General features: G+C 38.3%; 1 protein-coding gene across 1 annotated transcript in view; it reads right to left on the bottom strand.

Moving 5' to 3' along the window:
- Positions 1-15,569, bottom strand: part of LOC133087803 (C4b-binding protein alpha chain-like) — a 54,816-nt gene that overhangs the window by 8,839 nt on the left and 30,408 nt on the right.

The raw sequence follows: 15,569 nt of genomic DNA on the forward strand, positions 1-15,569 counted from the left end.
ATGACTTTCTCACTGTTGCGGGGAGCACTAGTTGGCTTATCTACCTATAAACATCATTTCTCTTTTGAGTAATCAAGAGAAACTAGGAAAATGATACAGTGTGTATGTCAGTTTCTTCAGGGAACAGGGTGAGATGCTGAGGTATGTTCTATGCCATCTCTCAGTGGTGTCAAATCTTCATTCACTAATGTGAATTCCCAGTAGGAAGGTAGGATTAAAAAAAGATTTATAGTTAAAGTTTCTTCCTAGGGCTTCCCTGGTGGCGCAGTGGTTGAGCGTCAGCTTGCCAATGCAGGCGACTCGGGTTCGAGCCCTGCTCTGGGAAGATCCCACATGCCGCGGAGCAACTAGGCCCGTGAGCCACAACTACTGAGCTCTGCGCGTCTGGAGCCTGTGCTCCGCAACAACAGAGGCCGCGATAGTGAGAGGCTCGCGCACCGCGATGAAGAGTGGCCCCTGCTTGCCGCAACTAGAGAAAGCCCTTGCACAGAAACGAAGACCCAACACAGCTAAAAATAAATAAATAATAAAAATAAAGGAATTCCTTAAAAAAAAAAAAAAGTTTCTTCCTAAATACTTCACAGACTAATTGGAATAGAGAAAGCATGCAAGTGTATAATTGTTAAAAGACAAAAATACAGTCCAAACAACAATTAGTCCCTCAGTATTTGTTTCCTTGAGTATCTATGGCACCAAATAAATCAACTTTGGGGTTACACTAGTTAGAAAGCAAAGGGAAACTTCTCAATGTTTAGAGCACAGATAAAGGAAAATTAAATGATAGAGAATTAAGCATTATAAGTGGACAAAGGATCATGACAACTTCAAGAATTTCTGCATGGCACTGAATCAGAGTGAAGGACCTTCAAGCCCAGCATATGTCTCTGACAAAAGCACTAGATGATAAGCTGTAAAAGGCATATTTGTTAACCCCAGGACTTAGTTCATTAATAAGTATCTGGGTTAAGACTGGTCCATTAAAAAATGAGTCTTTCACTCAGATTATTTCTTTCAGTATCAGCAAGGGGCATAAGTGAAGTTATCAATCTGGATTTAATGTTTTCCCCCTTGGACCAGATGTGGATATTTGTTGTTTGAAGATACATAGATATTCATTCTCAGAAGACAGTGACCATTGGAAAATGTCCAAAAATGACCTTCACCACCCAGTTGAACTATATGAGTGCAAAATGAGGCATATAACAATCAAATCGCCTAGTTCTCAAAAATAAAGAGGAACATTCCCCAGAAATAAATGAGTAAACTCTAAAATATTGATGACAGCACAATTAAGTCATCTTATAAAAGGAACTAGAATAAAATCGGAGTATGTCAGATAAAAGAGATCATTTAGGGGCTTCCCTGGTGGCACAGTGGTTGAGAATCCACCTGCCAATGCAGGGGACATGCGTTCGATCCCTGGCCCGGGAAGATCCCACATGCCGCAGAGCAACTAAGCCTGTGCTGCGCTCTAGAGCCCGCAAGCCACAATTACTGAGCCTGCGTGCTACAACTACTGAAGCCCGGGTGCCTAGAGCCCGTGCTCCACAACAAGAGAAGACACCACAATGAGAAGCCCGCACACCGTGACAAAGAGTAGCCCCCGCTTGCCGCAACTAGAGAAAGCCCACGCACAGCAGCGAAGACCCAACACAGCCAAAAATAAATAAATAAAATAAATAATTTTTTTTAAAAAAGAGACATCATTTAATTAATTTAACAGAAGGTTGTTATTTTTTAAAAAAAGCTTCTGCTTATTAATCATATTCCAAACTTTTACATAAATCATTGCAATTAATTTCTTAAAGCAATACTGTGACATAGGTGTTGTAGCCACATTTTACAAATGAGGAAATTGATTCAGGAAGACTGAGTATACTTCCCAAAACCTTTCTCATCAGTGGCCAAGTCAGATTCTGAACCCAAGACTAATTTAAATCCCCAGCCCTTTTCACTACGCCAAACTATTTTTCATTTAATGGAATCAGACTACAAGGTTTTCTTGCACAGAATCATGAACCTATCATTTAAAAGAATGTGCCTAGAAGCCTTCTGCTTCTACTATGGTGGAAAAGACCTCAGACTGCCCTTCTCTCAGGACACCGTATCCCTATATGATCTATCAAGAATTAACCCTCAAATATGACTCAATAACTCAGGCCTCAGTCTCCATGTATGTTTAAAGAAGGGTTTGGGACTAGAATGGGTTCTGATATTTTCAGTCCAGAAATTCTATGCTTGTGCAAAAGAGTGAAGAAAATACATATTTATTATCTTAAATAAAGGGCAGGAAGGACAGGAACAGGTTAAAAATCTTAAGGGATGCATTTATGATAAAAGCCCTCCAGAAAGTAGGCATAGAGGGAATTTACCTCAACATAATAAAGGTCATATTATTAATAAATGTCACCACTATTATTCAACATAGTTTTGGAAGTTTTAGCCACAGCAATCAGAGATGAAAAAGAAATAAAACGAATCCAAATCGGAAAAGAAGTAGAACGGTCACTGTTTGCAGATGACATGATACTATACATTGAGAATCCTAAAGATGCTACCAGAAAACTACTAGAGCTAATCAATGAATTTGGTAACGTAGCAGAATACAAAATTAATGACAGAAATCTCTGGCATTCCTATACACTAATGATGAAAAATCTGAAAGGGACATTAAGGAAACACTCCCATTTACCACTGCAACATAAAGAATAAAATACCTAGGAATAAACCTACCTAAGGAGACAAAAGACCTGTATACAGAAAACTATGAGACACTGATGAAAGAAATTAAAGATGATACAAACAGATGGAGAGATATACCATGTTCTTGGATTGGAAGAATCAACACTGTGAAAATGACTATACTACCCAAAGCAATCTACAGATTCAATGCAATCCCTATCAAACTACCAATGGCATTTTTCACAGAACTAGAACAAAAAATTTCACAATTTGTATGGAAACACAAAAGACCCTGAATAGCCAAAGCAAACTTGAGAAAGAGAAACGGAGTCGGAGGAATCAGGCTCCCAGACTTCAGACTATACTACAAAGCTACAGTAATCAAGACAGTATGGTACTGTCACAAAAACAGAAATATAGATCAATGGAACAGGATAGAAAGCCCAGAGATAAACCCACACACATATGGTCACCTTATTTTTGATAAAGGTGGCAAGAATATACAATGGAGAAAAGACAGCCTCTTCAATAAGTGGTGTTGGGAAAACTGGACAGCTACATGTAAAAGAATGAAATTAGAACACTCCCTAACACCATACACAAAAATAAACTCAAAATGGATTAAAGACCTAAATGTAAGGCCAGACACTATCAAACTCTTAGAGGAAAACATAGGCAGAACACTCTATGACATAAATCACAGCAAGATCCTTTTTGACCCACTTCCTAGAGAAATGGAAATAAAAACAAAAATAAACAAATGGGACCTAATGAAACTTAAAAGCTTTTGCACAGCAAAGGAAAACATAAAAACGACTAAAAGACAACCCTCAGAATGGAAGAAAATATTTGCAAATGAAGCAACTGACAAAGGATTAATCTCCAAAATTTACAAGCAGCTCATGTAGCTCAATATCAAAAGAATCAAACAACTCAATCCAAAAATGGGCAGAAGACCTAAATAGACATTTCTCCAAAGAAGATATACAGACAGCCAACAAACACATGAAAGAATGCTCAACATCGCTAATCATTAGAGAAATGCAAATCAAAACTACAATGAGATATCATCTCACACCAGTCAGAATGGCCATCATCAAAAAACCTACAAACAATAAATGCTGAAGAGGATGTGGAGAAAAGGGAACCCTCTTGCACTGTTGGTGGGAATGTAAATTGATACAGCCACTCTGGAGAACAGTATGGACGTTCCTTAAAAAACTAAAAATAGAACCACCATATGACCCAGCAATCCCACTACTGGGCATATTCCTTGAGAAAACCATAATTCAAAAAGAGTCATATACCACAATGTTCATTGTAGCTCTATTTACAATAGCCAGGACATGGAAGCAACCCAAGTGTCCATCAACAGATGAATGGATAAAGAAGATGTGTCATATATATACAATGGAATATTACTCAGCCATAAAAAGAAACGAAACTGAGTTATTTGTAGTGAGGTGGATGGACCTAGAGACTGTCATACAGAGTGAAGTAAGTCAGAAAGAGAAAAACAAATACTGTATGCTAACACATATATATGGAATCTAAAAAAAAAAATGGTTCTGAAGAACCTAGGGGCAGCACAGGAATAAAGATGCAGACATAGAGAATGGACTTGACACGGGGAGGGGGAAGGGTAAGCTGGGACAAAGTGAGAGAGTGGCATGGACATATATACACTACCAAATGTAAAATAGATAGCTAGTGGGAAGCAGCCGCATAGCACAGGGAGATCAGCTTGGTGCTTTGTGACCACCTAGAGAGGTGGGATAGAGAGGATGGGAGGGAGACGCAAGAGGGAGGAGATATGGGGATATAAGTATATGTATAGCTGATTCACTTTGTTATAAAGCAGAAATTAACACACCATTGTAAAGCAATTATACTCCAATAAGGATGTTAGAAAATAATAATAAAATAAAATTAAATTAAATTTTAAAATCTTAAGGGTTGAAACCCTGCTCGTATGACCCAACTCACCATGAAAAGATCACATCAACACCTACTGAATAAACAAAATATATGAATGAATAAGAATTTGCTATTTGCCTTAGCCTGCCAAGAAGCAGTCCTTGAGACAAGGATTTCTGTGCAGTAAATTTAGCTGATACGTAATTCTAGAATGCATCATTAAAGGAATAGAGATGTAAAAATGGAAGGGAAGAAAATGAACACAGCTTGCATTGGTGAGCAGGCATGTTCTGGAAGGGATGGGTGGGGGAGGGGTGGGGAGAAGGATGCAATTTGGTACAACCACTTTGGAAAACTGCTGAACAAACACATACATACCTCTTGTGACCCAGCAATTCCATCCTTATGTATTTGTGCAAAAAAAGTACATATGTTCAGCAAAAGACATGTGCGAAAATGTTCATAGCCAAAAAAATGGAAAATAAACCAAATGTCCATTAACAATAGAATAAATATGTAAATTGTGGTATATTTATACAATGATGAAATATTTAATAGAAATGGAAATGAATGAACCTCAACTACACACAACATAGATGAATTTCACAAATATAATACTTAGGGGAAAAAGTCATGAAAGAAAGAATGCATAATGTATGATTCCATTTCTATAAATTTAAATAACATAAAACCAATCTGTGTTGTTAAAAGTGAGGATACTGGAATACTTTGCAGGGGTAGAGTGGTGAGTTAGTAACAAACTGGAAGGGAGCACCAAAGGACTTCTGCACTTTTAGTAATTTTTTTTTTTTATTGCTCTGGTTTCTAATTACAGAAGTGTTTTACTTTGAGAATCCAAGTTCTGTGCCCTATTCTGTTGATAAAGAGTAGGTAGGTTTTGGATATGTTGGGATGAGGAGTAAAAGTATTCAGGCAAAGGTAATGGTATAAACATATTTTGAATTTTCTGGATTGCATGCTTTCTGAGATACAAAAAAAAAAAAGGAAGTTAATTGCTGACATCTGTGAATTTGTGTACTGGAGGTGTGACAAACTAACCAATATGACAGTGAACCCATGAGTAGTCATTAGTTAAATCCATTTCACCTGTAACCTGCCTTTACTAATCAAGGTTGTTTTAATTGTTTCTATTTCCTCTAAGCAGCTCCTCGCCTAAACAATAAGATGTTTGCCCCAGTTGTTTTCCAAGGACTTGCAGTCAGTTGCATCTGGTTGGACCTGAGCTGGTAGCAACTGGATAGGACCACTGACCCTTCAACTGGGCATGTGTGAGTGTCCACTTGGTGACCTTTTGAACTTGCAGAGGCCCATAGCTTAGTTATACCTGCACAGATGACAATTATCGCACCTTTTTCCAATCACCTTTCCCCGCACTACCCATGCTCCCCGTGCCTCAGACCACCCAGCTTCTTTATTCTTTATCCCATAAATACCCAAGCCCTTTGTCTTCAGGGAAGCAGATTTGAGATTTGTTCTCTCAACTCCTTGCAAGGTTTGGCTTGCTGTGCGTGGAGCAAAACGAACGTGGTACAGTAACAATAACAGAGACAATCTGATATTTGAAGGGTGCTTATTTAATTAGCCAGCACTTCGGGTCCAGAAAATTAAACATTTGAATCACAGAAGTCTAGATTATCAAAAATTACACATTTTCAGTAGCAGTAATCATAATCCAGCGCTTCGAGCCCAGACATTTATTACGAGTGATTGTGCTTAAGGAACAGTAAGAGTTGTTGAACAGAGATTCCGTACATTGATTTAAAGGCAAAAGTGACCCCTTTTTTCCTCTTTTTAAGAAAATTTCTTAGTGATATTCTTAAACTTGACTCTCTCGTTCCAATTGTTTAGGAGAAGGGGACCCCATCAGGCAACAAGTGAAAATGGGGACTGGCTGTCTCTAGTTTAAAGCCGCCACCTCAGAACGATTTCGGGGACTGGTCTCTCTCTGCCCTGGGGGCGATGCAGGTGGCTGGGACCAGCTCTAGCTACAGGGGCCAGGAGGGTTCCCGCTGCCCGAGGCCTGCAGACGAAGTGCATACTGCGCATGCGCGGGCCGCGCAGCTCTGGATAGCCAAGGACCTGCAGCGCAGCAGGTGTCTGGGAGAGGGCCGGGTCCAGGAGGGGGCTTTTGGGGGTACAAGGCATCTGCCTAATTCCAAACGCTAACCTACACAAATGTGCATATTCTCCCTAAAGACAGGGCTGGAAGAACTGGCGGGTGGGCCAGGGTACCCTCCAACAAAAGACATCTGGTCTTCAGAGACAGTTTATACAACTCTAGGGCCATTTTCACATTCTGCGGGCTTGGGAGACACACTGCCTGAGGTGTCTGCCCGTGTGCGCTTGCTCACAGACCTCAGGGACCTCCTAAAAGTGATTTAAAGGAAAGAGGAGGCAGGGGGTGGGGGGGAGGATTTAAGAGGCATTACTGGCAAATGTGAGATTGACCAGTGGATGGATGGATGAACAGGATATCAGGAAAGATTGCATCCTAGCAAATGTGAACATTCAGGCCAAGCCCAGATCTGTTCTGAGCAGCAACCAAGCAGAGCTGAAGCAGAAAAGATGCAGAGCTGTAAAGGAGACCCAGAGCACCCCTGCAAGGACAACTGAGGAATAATTCTAATGACCAATCAGAAATGGAGCAAACAGCATTTGTTACATAAAATGTAGAGCTAGGGGGTCAGGATACCTGGGACTATGGGACCCCCCCAAATCTAGTGGTCTTGGCTCCAGCCACAGAGCAGGAAAACTTGCCTCTCGCAGCTCACCACAGTGCTTCAAGGTGCAAAGTGATAATTTTGGTAAGTTACTTATACATCCTGACAAAATTCAGATCTCACCTTTGCTGGCTCGATGGTGTTTTGGGGGAGGCACCACTTTTAAGGTTTGAAAGCACAGGGACATGCATTCGTGCAATTTACCCAGTGACACGTGGGCACCGTTGGGTGCCAGGTTGTGTTCGCTGAGCAAGTGATATTTTGGGGACCAAACAAACTAAACCCAGAGTCACACTGGACTGTGACATTCTCAGATGCAACATACTTTTCCTTATCCACGGACAGCTTTCCATTTTCTATCTCTGGTTTCAGACACATAGCTGTAATGGAAAGATATTTTTGAGCATACTGTGTTTCTCAGTAAAAGACAACATAACAGCATTGAACAATGCAAATGATGAGAAATTCTGTTCATAAGTTATACTCAGGTCTTGCAAGTTGTTCTATATTATCTTTCATTTTCATAATACAATAGTATTATAATAGTAATAATGCAAATTACAGTAGTAATAATTAACATTTATTGAGCAAGTACTTTTGTCAGTCATGTGCTAAATCCTTTACATGCCTTATCTCATTTAATCCTCACTACAACTCTGTGAATTAGATACTACAAAGAAACTGGAAAAGTTAATAATTTCCTCAGTGTCACATAGCTTTTAGGTAGCAGGAACTTTGCTCTTAATTGCTACACCCCACAGCCTTGATCTGCATATGGTCTTAGGTATGTACTTTTCATTGTTCTTGCCTCATAATCTGCCTGGGTTAAATGAAATTGTTAGCAAAATGATGAAAATACCATATACATTGAAGGCAAGCCCATTCTTGACTGATCTTGTTGCTACAACAGGTTGACCAACCAGGAGCACCATCAGGTCATCGAAAATGGAAATGGAAGGGTCACGGGAAAATGGTAGCTTTTGTGAAGATTTCTAACACTTCGTGATTTGGGAATTAACACATGAGATTCCTCTTTCTTGAATAGTTAGAAATAACTCATGAGATTGTCATGAAAACTTTACTAGAGCCACAAAGATATTCTCAGGTAAAATACATTGTCTCTAGATACTCTGGAAAGATACCTAAGAACAAGGTAGTAGTAGGTGCCTCTGGAAAAGGGATGAGCTGTGCCTTTTTTTTTTTTTAACATCTTTATTGGAGTATAATTTCTTTACAATGGTGTGTTAGTTTCTGCTGTATAACAAAGTGAATCAGCCATACATATACACACATCCCCATATTTCCTCTCTCTTGCATCTCCCCGAGCTGTGCTTTTGAAGGACAGCTTTTGAAGGTGTGGGAAGTCAAGTTCATTGTCAATGATTTTTTTAAGTTTACCATGTGTGATTTAACTATTCAAACTAACTAAATAAAAGACAAAATTTTGTGGTACCTTTGATCAACAGGAAACATTGCTCTCACTATTTTCTAATTCTGTCTTCTTAGCAGTGGGCTGTGGGTGGATCTAGAGGAACCAACTCCTCTTTCACTTCCTTGACATTGAAAAGGTGAAGGTAACTAGCATAAAGACTTGCAGAAGATTTTAGCCTCTCCAATCAGAACATATCCTTCATGACATGCATATGTAGCTTCAGGATAAGAAGGTATTAAAATATCTTCCTTGTTCTGGTGAGGAATGTTGATAATGGGGAAGACTGTGCATGTGTAGAGGCAGGGGGAATATAGGAAACCTCTGAGAGGGGATCTCTGTATCTTCCTCTCAGTTTTGCTGTAAACCTAAAACTGCTCTAAAACAATATAGCATTTTTTTTAAATTACATGTTACAAAACAAAAAACCTAAATGGAATGCTTAATCTTGCAACAGAGCAAGAGCATTAGTGGAACAAAATGAAAATTTTGAGTAAGGACTGTAGTATTATATCAATGTTAATTTCCTTATTTTGATCATCTTATTGTGGTTATGTTAGATGTTAATATTGGGGGAATCTGAATGAAGAGCATATGGAAATACTCTGAGCTGGTTTTGCAAGTTTTCGTAAGTCTGAAATTATTTCAAAATGAAAAAAATGATGAAATGACAAAAGATGTGGGAGATCAGTAAGCATTGTACAACTCACTGAAATTGTCTTGAAAAATAGAACTTAAAGCTGGGTTTTGAAGGATGGATGAGAATTTAAGGGATAGAGAGAAGATTTAATTGGACGTAAGATGAAAACTTGTAAAGCAATGCAAAAACTTTGGCTTTTAAGTCTAATAAAATATATATATATAATATCTTCCTTGTAGTGTCCAGGTGAACTGCAAACTTGGCTGGTGAGAGAGAGGGAAGAGTGTGAGCTCATAGCTTCAGATTAACAGGACTCTCCCAAATCCGGGTGATTTGAAGGAGATTCCAGTCTTCCCATTCTCATCCTTTTCCCATAGGATAACTTGCCACAACTCAAACATTTTTACTGCTTTCAGGCTGAGAAGCTGGAAGAAAACTTGTGTGAATAAAAGCAACTTGGGCTGAGAGAATTCTCCCACTTTATTATAGGACTTCTATTTTCCTTTTTAGGGGATTGCTAAAATGTTTCCCTGCTTGGAGATATAATAGGAGTTTGGGCATGAAGGCATAAATTATTCACAATGAGCCATGTTAAACTAGAATTATTCTCAGTAGACAACAGGCTGAATAAAGAAAATATTCAACTGTGAAAAATTATAAAGACTCTGAATGAATGCAGGATTTCCAAACAATCCCAGCTTTCTCACAACTACAATACCACCATAAGAATGTAATTACTGTATTTTACAACTTAAACAGTGACTTAACTGTTGAAACAAGGAACATGAAATGTTAGGGTAAGAACACTGGAAGGGAACTGTCTCCACTTTCACAATTTTGTATGAAAAATTGCAATAAATTTAGAGGCCTGGACATGTCAGAGGAAGGCCTATGTTGAAGGATAATTTCTTCCTAAGGTTAAAACTAAGTGAAAGGGATTTTGGAATGCTATATTTTCTAAAAATAAAATAACTAGCATATGTAACAACCTATAGACATCTGGAAAAAACCTCTGTTGGCCTTTCTCATAGGTCCTTCAAAGTCATCTATCACTATTCTATTTAATCAAACTAGTCAACTCATCTTTACCCAAACTTGCCATATGCATTTCCACTTCTATATATTTCCTCCTGGGATCCTTTCTTATTAGAATGTTCTTACCTTCTCTATTCATTATCTGAAGTCTCACTTTATCTGCAAGACTACTCCAATAAACAATGACTGTTCTTTCATTTTATAGCACTTATTAGCAATAGATGACTTGGAATTATTTATTATTTTCATCATAATGCTATGCTAAGCATTACCAGCATGATCTCATTTAATCCTCATAACAACTCCAGAGGTAGGTATTATCATCATCCCCATTTTGTGGATAATGGAACAGAGGTTGGAAGGGGTTAAGTAACTAATAAGGACCTACTGTATAGTACAGGGAACTCTACTCAATAGTCTGTAATGGCCTATATGGGAAAAGAATCTAAAAAAGAGTGGATATATGTATATGTATAACTGATTCACTTTGCTGTATATCTGAAACTAACACAACATTGTAAATCAACTATACTCCAAAAAAATTTAAAAAGAAAAAAAGAGAAAGGGGTTAAGTACCTTTCACCGGGTAACACAGCTATTAAGTGTCAAGGGCAGGATTAGATACAGACCTGTCCCCAACCAAAGTCCTCAAGCTCTCTAAAACTGCATTTTATGTACTGTAGCTGTTGTTTAACAGTTCCATACACTAATACATTCTTTTCTGTCCACTTTGATGTTGAAGATCATGTATTGTAATATTTTATGTCCCTAGCAACCAGTTTCTTGTTCTGAACATTGATGGTGAGGGTAACATTTTCACCTTTATATAAGTCTAGAGTTCACATACAGTCTTTTGTCAACTTCATTTCAAATACTCCATTAGAAATAAATTTTGGTTTAATTTTTATTAATAAAATAAATGCATGGGGACTTCCCTGGTGGTGCAGTGGTTAAGAATCTGCCTGCCAATGCAGGGGACACGGGTTCAAGCCCTCGTCCGGGAAGATCCCACGTGCCACGGAACAACTAAGCCCGTGCGCCACAACTACTGAGCCTGCGCTCTCAGGTGCACTAGTTGCACAGTAGTTGCTCTCTCAGGCGCAGTAGTTGCGCAGTAGTTGCTCTCTCAGGTGGTAGCAAAGGAAAATGATTTATATCAACTACAGCCTCAAGATCAGAGGTAACATTCTACTAACCCTCCCTTAGAGTAATTTTTAAGAGACTGCAGCCAGCCATTACTTTAGAATCAGTGATAGAGCACAAGTAAAAGGGGCATAAACAGATCAGAGTGGTCTAAAGGGTATACTGTAGCAAATGCTTTTGTACTCATGTCATATCCCTTTGGTCCACCTCTGATTACAGTCTCAGCTGGAGTACATAGTTTACACAAGCTCACATTTATACTGATGGTGTTCTACAGAAAGCATTCACAGTGAATCTCTCAGTTTTTCTGCCTTGGGCCTTCTCTGAAGTTGGAGAAGCACAGTTGGAATTGAGGGGGCAGTTACTGCCCTCAGGGCAACCCTAAACTGATGGGGGACAGAAAGCAGTGGACAAACATCCCAGTCTCCCATCCTTCAGACAGACAATTTTGAAAGGCATTCCTTACACTTAGTGGTCTCAAAGAATTGAGCACCTGCTGTTTACAATACTCACCTTTTCTCTTTTTCCCTGTCTCAATCTCATCCTTCACTCCTACTCCCTAGGATCCTACTTCCTACTTTTGGATCCTATAGTATCCAAAATAAACCACTGGCACCCTAGTCATTTTCTCAAGCTTTGCTTTTAGAGTAACCCAAACTAAGATACCCAATAATCTCTATCATGTTGATGTGAAGAATCTTTCATAATGAAGATATCTCCATAATGATGACATTTCTAGTGTCTTAACCTAATTAGAAACAGATCTTTATAGCCCTAGGTACTCATTTCTTCTCCCTTCTGGTATTTAAACAAAGAGATGAATTAGCAAGACTGAGTTAGAGCAAGATAAATCACTAGGCTCCAAAGGCTCCCCTTTCTAACAAAGTCACTTCCTCAACCTGGGAGCTTCCATTGTTACATAAGTTTATAAATGCTTCTTGCCCCCTTGACTTATAAATACAGAGGTTTGTAAGGTGGTGTCTCTCTTTACTGGAACATAGACCATAGTGCTTACAGACTATATATGCAGGAAAAATGAGAAAATGAGACTTTGAAGGAGATTTTATCAAAGCTACTATTTTCTCTTACAAGAAAATTTTCTTATAAGACTTTTTGTTTGTTTATGTTTTTCAACTGATAAACCTTGTTCTGTAGCTGTCTTGCATGGTGCTAGTGGTACATATAATATCTGTGACCACCTTTGCACAATATTTCTGGAAAAAACAACCCCAAAGTCACCTGGTTTTAAGCAGTTTGATCATTTGTGGAACCAAATGGGACCATCTGAGGAATCTGTAGAATAATTATGAAAAGTTCTTTCAATATTCTTACCTTGCTTACATGCTGGCATTTCAGGCTTCCACGTGCCATCTGCTTGGCATGAACTCATTCCGTCAGGAGAAACAGGGTAATAGCCTTCATCACATGTATATGAAACATTGTGTCCATAGGCATACTCACACCTATCAGGAAAATCTCTCCTTTCACTTGTGATTCTCATAGTCTCCAGCTCTGGTGTTGGGCAGCATACCCCTGATAGATAAAAAGTGATGCTCATGTTTAATGACATCATCAGGGAGACATGCAAAGCTGTCTCAGGAACTGATAGAATTGACAAGAAATCAGTATAGAAATGGATATAGATTTGAACAACACCATTGACAAATTGGATGTAATTTTCATATGTAGAATATTGCACCCCAAAATTGCAAAATACACTACTTTTCAAGTACATACTAAACATTTGTAAAAAATAACTATATGCTTTGCAATGAAGCAAGTCTCAACAAATTTCAAGGATTGAAGTCATATAGAGTACTATTTTGAAAAATTTGACATTATCTACTAATTATGGACATATTTATACTTATGTCATGGCAATTTCAGTCTTGGATGTTTATCCAGCACACATCTGTTACATGCGTACCCAAAGACACATACAAGAATGCTAAAAGCAGCATTATTCTTAATAACTCTAAACTGGAAACAATCCAAAAGCCCATCAAGAAGAGAATGAATAACTAAATTATATATATTTTACAAGGGAGTACTAAACAGGCATAAAAATAAACATACCACAACCTCAATCCATAATATGGATGAATCTCGCAAATGTTGATCAAAAGAAGCAAAATACAAAACACCAAATCATTCTGTTTATATAAAGTTCTAAAATAGATGTTATAAGTCAGAAAAGCATTTACCTGTTATAAGACAGGAAAGTGTGGTTGGTGACTGGTTAGAGCAACGGGGATACCTCTCACAGTGGTTACATGGGTGTGTTTACTGTGCACTCTTGTGTTTGTTAGTCTTCTACAAAAATGTTGTAAAACTTAGGTGCTAAAGGAAGTCTGTATAAAATGTTAATTTCCAACATGTTTTTCACGAATAACAATAAATAAATTCTTAATTTATATTTTTGTGATTGTCCTTGGGGTTACGTCATTCAGAATGATTGGCGCTGCCTATTAACGAATACCTCTGGGCAAAGCTTTATTGACTCATATATACCTCTCCCTCTCTATTCTCAAGGATGAAGAAATAAATATTTTCAGAGTTTTATATCAACTTTAGAGGTAATACACAGGATGAAATTTAGTTATTGATTAAGGTCAGGATTTTTTTTTTCTTTTGATGCAAAATTGAAGAGAAAGAACTATTGGGTTGGCCAAAGAGTTCATTCAGTTTTTTCCATAAGATGGCTCTAGTAGTGCTTAGTTGCCTTTAACTTCATTCGAAACAATTTTGTTAGATTGTATTGTGACAGCTATCATATCAGCATTCATTTAAAAAAAGAAACTTATCAAAATTGGTGAATTTTTGTGTAATATTGAAGATGGAAGAAAAAAAGCAACACTTTCAGCATATTATGCTTTATTATTTCAAGAAAGGTAAAAACGCAACAGAAATGCAAAAAAAAAGATTTGTGCAGTGTATGGAGAAAGTGCTGTGACTGATCAAATGTGTCAAAAGTGGTTTGTGAAGTTTCATGCTGGAGATTTCTCTCTGGATGATGTTCCATGGTCGGGTAAACCAGTTGAAGTTGATAGTGATCAAATCAAGACATTAACTGAGAACAATCAATGTTATACCATGTGGGAGATAGCTGACATACTCAAAATATTCAAATCAAGCGTTGAAAATCATTTGCACCAGCTTGGTTATGTTCATCGCTTTGATGTTTGGGTTCCACATAAATTAAGTGAAAAAACCTTCTTGACTGTATTTCCACATGCGATTCTCTACTTAAACGTAATGAAAAAGTTCCATTTTTAAAACAAATTGTGATGGGTGATGAAAAGTGAATACTGTACAATAATGTGGAATGGAAGAGATCGTGGGGCAAGTGAAATGAACCACCACCAACCACACCAAAGGCCGGTCTTCATCCAAAGAACGTGATGTTGTGTATATGGTGGGATTGGAAGGGAGTCCTCTATTATGAACTCCTTCTGGAAAACCAAACAATTAATTCTAACCAGTACTGCTCCCAATTAGACCAACTGAAAGCAGCACTCAACAAAAAGCATCCAGAATTGGTCAAAAGAAAACGTAAAATCTTCCATCAGGATAATGCAAGACTGCATGTTTGTTTGATGACCAAACAAAAACTGTTACAGCTTGGCTGGGAAGTTTTGATTCATCTGTCGTATTCACCAGACATTGCACATTTAGATTTACATTTATTTTGGTCTTTACAAAATTCTCTTAATGGAAAAAATTTCAATTCCCTGGAAGACTGCAAAAGGCACCTGGAACAGTCCTTTGTTCAAAAAGATAAAAAGTTTGAGGAAGATGGAATTATGAAGTTCCCTGAAAAATGGCAGAAGGTAGTGGAACAAAACAGTAAATACGCTGTTCAGTAAAGTTCTTGGGGCTTCCCTGGTGGCGCAGTGGTTGAGAATCTGCCTGCCAATGCAGGGAACACGGGTTTGAGCCCTAGTCTGGGAGGATCCCACATGCCGCGGAGCGACTAGGCCCG

Source organism: Eubalaena glacialis, chromosome 3 (genome assembly GCF_028564815.1).
Source record: "Eubalaena glacialis isolate mEubGla1 chromosome 3, mEubGla1.1.hap2.+ XY, whole genome shotgun sequence".
Taxonomy (NCBI): Eukaryota; Metazoa; Chordata; class Mammalia; order Artiodactyla; family Balaenidae; genus Eubalaena; species Eubalaena glacialis.